Raw genomic sequence first — 6,818 nt, 5'->3', positions numbered from 1 at the left:
TGTATTAATAGATGATTGCTGCCCAACAACATATTTTGTACAAAAAAAAAAAAAAAGGAGAAAGCAAGCATGCACAACATGTATACTCAAACAACCTGTGCAAATAAATTAAGCACATTTCTCAGCTTTACAGCTCCCAACAGGCAACAGGCTTCATCCACATGCTGGGGAATTTCAGAGGCATTTGTGGCCTCAGCCAAAGTGTAAATTATCTGGCAACTACATTAAAATCTAAGAAATCCATTAAAGAGTGGCTGAATCAAATGAAAACTGCAGCAAATGCCTAATATGAAGTCAGTGGGTTAGTTGTAATGTTTCATTTTAAAAATCTAATCAACCATCTGCCATAGAAAAAGTGCAAAATATAACTAGAGACAGGCCAAGAAGTTAAAGCATGATGAGAGGGAAAGATTAAAATTAACAACAACAACAACAACAGCAAAAAGGTTAAATATATATCTAATTGTGATGAATGGGGCAGGGCATGAAGTACATGATAAGGAAGGATAAAATGAGGAGTGGCCTGGAACGTTTCATGTTGTTGTTTTGTTGTGTTATATGTGACAAAAATCTATGGTTTTCTTTCTTTCTGTAGAATATAATATAACATATTAACAATTGTATCCCTGGTTTAATGTGATTTCATCTATCTATTCATCGTCAATTCAATTGAATTGCCACCCAAGTGCACCACACAGTTTTGACACTGTGGATCTTTGTCTTCACATTTTAAGAGTAAGCTACAAAGCTTTGTTAATTTGTGATGTTCAATCCCCATTCATATTTAACCCTTGTGTGGTGTTCATATTTTTGTTATTCAGCCAGTGTTAGTGGTTCTGGTGGACCTGCTGCATTTTTTTAAATTAACACAATGAAAGAAATATATATTTTAAAATACTCAACAGATGTTTACATCATCCCAATTACAAGCAATATAAACAGCATATATGGTTGATATTTGCCCTTTACCTTTGTTAGATCACATTTAGGAATTAAAGTGCTACAACCTTGTGTAGGATGGCAGGGGCAGAAGCACACAACTTACACTCACACAGACTCTCTCTCTCTCTCTCTCTCTCTCTCTCTCTCTCTCTCTCTCTCTCTCTCTCTCTCTCAGACACACACACCTACACTAATAGCAGTCCCAGACAGTAGGAGGACAGAGTGAAGGAACACATTTTCCCACACTTTTATTACCCCGGGGTCCATTGGACCCAAACATCCAGTATGTAATGTGTAGGGGGGTGTACAGTGAGTGGTCTTAAATTAGTTCTGATACATGTTCTTCACAGAAAATGAGCCAAGGCCAGTGAGAATGGGTTTGAAAAAATAATGAATCATATAATTTGACAAAATGTGAAAACGGGTCCCACATACCCAAACACCATACAAGGGCTAAGAAATGACTTATATATCACTCTATATCACTCAGAGCTGCATGCTTGTCTATGTCATTGGACATCCTACGATCCTGATTGGAAAGGATTAAACATGATGTAAACTTTCTTTCTGCATCAACAAAAGTCAGGCCATGGGGTGTTTGCAATGGCTCATTTGACACAGTCAACAATAAAGGTCTTACTATGACAAAGATTGCCTTGCTTAAGAATGTCTAAATGCAAGCACAGCACTCAATACAACTTTAACTGCAGCAGTGTTTGACTGTAGTCCAGCTAGCAGCTGTGAGGACTCCCAGTGAGGAAACAGAGATAAATGGATGTGACTGCATGGGCAAGAGTAATGGTGATCCTGCTTTCATGTAAAGCTCGCTACTCTGACTTGGCAAAGGTAGTGGATCAAGAAGAGCTCAAATTTACATGATGATGGTGTATGTCTGAAAATAACAGATGGAAAAAGAGGATCATAATGGAACCCAAATGCTTGCAGTCACGATCAGCGCAGAGAGGGTGCTCCTTTAAAAGGCCACGGGATGGGGTCATATATAAGCCAATTCATCTGCAGTAGAGCAGAGCTGAGTGACAGCAACATGGCAATGAAAAACAAGCTGCACAAAAAAAGAATAAATTCATTATTTAGCTGCTGGAAATAAGAAAGGAAACCCTGGACTAAAGCCTTCAGTTTAGAACTATAAATTAGTAATGCAGCGCACATAATCAATCAGCTTTCCACCACAGCAATAGTGTCATATATCAGAGTTGATGATAGAGGAGACCAGCGTTGTGATAAATATTCATGTACGTCATCAGGCCAAAAACAGGATAGAGGCCCTCTATCGAGTTTCATGTCAAAGTCTCAACAGGTGCTGCAACTCATACATATGCCCTCATACCATAATCGCTGTTTTTTAAATAAATTAACTTAATTATTCAATTAAGCTTATTTATAAAATGCTAAAAAAGCAGCTACATTCTAAAACATATCAAAATAATTTTAGACTACACAGATTTGTGTATTTTCTATGATGTTCATCACAGTGCCAAACATTTAAGTATTAAGATTTAATAGGCTATTTTAATCTGGACTACAACATGCCATAGATATTGTTTCAAAGTGTTTAGATTTTTTATTGTTAATTCACACTTTACATTAGGGCTTCATTTTTAACATTAGCTAAACTGCCAATAAAAAAATTCATCTTAACATTCATTCATCTTAGGTATTCCAATATTTAACACATTGTTTTAATCTAAAGTTGCATCTGTGTTATTTAATGAGCAAACATGAACTAAGACTTGTATTATTTTTAACAAAGATTAATAACTTCTGTAGCAAATGTAGCTATTGATCATTGTGAATGTTAATGGTTAACTAATGAGATCTTATTGTAAAGTAATACCTATGGGTCTTTATAGTTCTTTTGCGCTTTAAACTGCGCAAAACTTAACTTTATATATTTTTCTGTATTGCTTTATTGCATTTAAAATGTTCAGTTATTTTTGTTATAAAAAAAGTTATTTAATCTGTTATACTGTATTATGAGCACATTTTTTTCGAAACTACATTTCAATACAGTGATACTGTTTACCATGATAAAAGCATGAGCAATTAATCCCAACAGGAAAATTTGATACAGGCATATCCCTAATTCTAATAAATAAGCTTATGAAACCAACATGTTATATACACCAGTAAAATTTCACAATTCTAATTTCAATACAGCAAAAATACTAGCGTAACTAGAGTCCAAACAAAACAGTAATAAAATTAGATCTAAGATTAGATCTAATCCACCAAGTAAAAGCAGTTGATCCAAGATAAAAAAAAACTTACTATTACTTTTAAGAAATGCTACAGAAATTGTTTAAAGTAATCAAATGTATAACACTGCACAGTTTTTACTGTATACAGAAAATTAAATGGATTAAAAGCTACAAACTTGTTTGATTAATAAAAAGACAAAAGTCGGTTTATTAGGCCTTTGTGATTTTAAGGCATAATAAATTGATTTAATGACTCACATCCAACATCCCGAACTATTTACGCTGGAAGACATCACCCACTGTGTGCATGAGGACACTTGCTAAAACAGGCGTTTTGACACAACTACAGTATGTGTGTATTTGTCAGTTAAAATTTAATACGACGCAAAAGAGAACGCAAAAGTAAAAACCAAGTGCTTGAATGGTTTAAAAATCACTTGAATAATAATTACATATGCAACTTAAAACACGTTGTTACACAGAAGATGGATTAATGGAATGTTTATTGACAACACGAGAGAGCAGCAGGAGATCGGGGGCCTGTACCATGATGGTAGCTGAACAAATTCAGAGTTACAGGATTAGTTTTGAGTTGACTAAACCTCTCCAAATCCGGCTTTGTTGGTACCATGATGCTGATCATCAACTTTCTTTGTCAACTCCGGCTTTGATCCTGAGTTTGTGGAGAACGTGTACATGAATGTGACATCACTGGTGAACAGCCAATCACGAGCCTTGCAGCATAAAGCAAGTTTGATTTACTTCTCCTGAGATTCAAAACAAAAGTTTAAAGGTTTTGCTAAAGGTTAAGAGATTGAAGAATATGACTAATTAAAAAAGGTTATATGAAACATGGAGGACAAATAAAATAGATTATCTTACTCTATCAGTGCAGTCACAAGTGAAACTTGTTAAGTTAGTTTATACATTTGAAAATACATAGTGATAGAGACTCGAACATGTAAGGTCAAGTTTTTTTTAATAAATAGTGCAATCTATCGATACTACAACTTATTTATATTACATGTGTATATCTGTATACATTAATATTTATTTAAAATAAACAATTTATAATAACTTAAACTAAAATTGCTTGTGTGTAATAGATAAGTAATATGAATCATAATTATAAGTCATAAAATGAATCTGTAATAAAAGCCATTAAATCCAGACTTTAATGACATTTTTTTCACATTATTATTATAATTTTTGTTGTTGTTGTTTTAAGCATTAGTGACCTTTAATTTGGAGCAAGATAAACTTGGGGAGTGACTTTGTATCAGACATGTGTCACTTCTCACATCTGATTGGTCCAACTTCAGTTTGAGATCTCTAACTCAGAACAGAACCTGCCTCGGAGCAGGTTAACCACGGAGTATAAGTTACTTTTGCAATGAAGGCCGCTAAAAGCCAAGCCACTTACATGGTACCTAAAACCCAGGATTGGTGCAAACTAACCTGAAACTTACCTGGCCAGCCAGCTAATCTAGCTTCATGGTACAGGCCCCAGGTGAGTAAACTGGGCAAGGATATGTTAGATGAGATGAGATGAGGAATGTGATGGCAATCTTTGTGTTACAGGACCAGGAGATTGTGGATGGGCTGAATGGATGGAGGAACACACACACCCGTCACAGCTGAAGGTAGATTGCTGAGACACAGAGCTGATCGAGAGCTGATCGACCACATTAGCACGTGGCACTCCATATAAAATGCCCAGGGAACCACATATTACAGTGGAGTGTGCTACCAAAACCAGAAAACAGACATGCAAAGTGTAACAACCTAAGCTGCTATGTGGCATATTTATATTACCATGTCAACATGGCATAATACATAAATAAATAAATAAAATAAAATTCCTGCAGGTTTTAAACAATGAATCATTCAAGGTGCACACATACACATTTTTAAAGGATCATACAATCATGGAGAACAATCAATGACCTTGTAGTCCTGTCGTTTGCACAAGTATTTCCATTTTCCATATAGAACAAAAGGGGAATGTAGAGGGTATAATGAGTAAAGACCATTAAAGCTCATTTGTGGGCAAATCTTAAGTGCAATACAGAAAAGCTGTGTGGCTTCTCCTAGATGAAATAATAGAGGAAGTCAAGGATAGTTTTTAGACTGCATAACAACAGTTATAAAGTGGAAGTGGTTGCCACTGTGGGGATATGAAAAAGAAAGATAAATGAATGTCAATAAATTAATAATTTAACAATTAAAGGAAACTTTATATACTTCTGCTTAACTTGTACTAAACACAGAATATTCCTAGAACCAGCAGAATTTTTTAAATCAACTACTTGAAAGCATGCTAATTTATTAGCTATGCAGGCAAAAACCTAATTTAATTTAATTTATAATTCAACAAAACCAAGAAATGGGAGTTATAATAGAAACAAATTTATGGCATATATTTATGCATAGCTTATGCGTATATATAAACTGAAGCTCATGCAAACTAGATTTGAAATTCATCACCTTCAGTTTTACTAACATATTTTCTAAATGTGTCTTCATTCTTTGATCTATAGATTAAAAATGTATATCAAAATAGCAGAGACTGTATTAAGCACTGAGAGGTGCTCAGCAGAGTACAAAAGGAAAATATGTCAGCACAAATCAAGTGCAGCGTTAGTTCTGTCAGGCCACGGAGGCAAGGCAGTGACCAGCTGATGCGGTCAGCTGTCAAATAGCTCCAATCACTACCACTCTCCTATTAGACACGGGACATATATATGCGTGGCACTACTGCTCGGTAAGTATGCTCAACGGCTCGCAACCCTCCCTCCCTCCCTGCCCATTATAAGCATGAGCACATTACTGAGCACCTTCTGGTCGTCTCTTTGTTTCAGATCACTAAGGCTTCCAAAATCTTAGCTGGTATGGACCTCACTGCTGAGAGACACCCATCTTCATAACTAGGCTACAGGATAGACTTACCACTGCCACATCCACATGATTATCACTGTTTGCTTTAAAGACTTTATTAAAAGTCTTAATTGTCATGTATTTCTAAACTCATGGTTCCAGGGGGTTAATGTTAAAGCTCTTGTATGTTCAATTATTCTGGGAGCAAGAACCCCCATAAGGAACCATACTGCCAAAGATAAATTGTGTTCAATAAACTCAAGTAACTTGCCAAAGTGGTTCCTGTCTGAAATATGAACTGGCAGTATATAAGTGAGAGAGAAAAGTTGACACAGTGATGAGAGTTATCCATTTCCATTCCAGACAGCTGCTGTCAGAGACACAATATCACCTAGTGTTTCCTGATTACCTCCTGATATGTGATACAAGCTTCATCATGAGAGCAGCTATCAGCCATGAACAAAACAATAAACAAACTCATGCATGTACGATTTTATGCGACCACTGGCCTTTCTCTTATGTATGTTCTGCGACAGGTCCATCAGAGTCTCATTATACATTATTGACTTTATTGACTTTTCACGGACTCCTTGCCTTGACTTGGGTTTCTATTTACATATTATATTATCTAAGGGTGGACTGGTGTATTATATAAAGGGCACCTTTCTGGGTTTGTATTGTTCTCTTGATAATGTGTTGTAATGTGATGCAATTTTCAACTCATACAGTATTATGCAATTCTCAATCCTTGTGATAATTGCTGAAACATTCAATCTCATC

This window comes from Carassius carassius, chromosome 11 (genome assembly GCF_963082965.1).
Source record: "Carassius carassius chromosome 11, fCarCar2.1, whole genome shotgun sequence".
Taxonomy (NCBI): domain Eukaryota; kingdom Metazoa; phylum Chordata; class Actinopteri; order Cypriniformes; family Cyprinidae; genus Carassius; species Carassius carassius.
Note: the sequence above shows the minus strand (reverse complement) of the source record.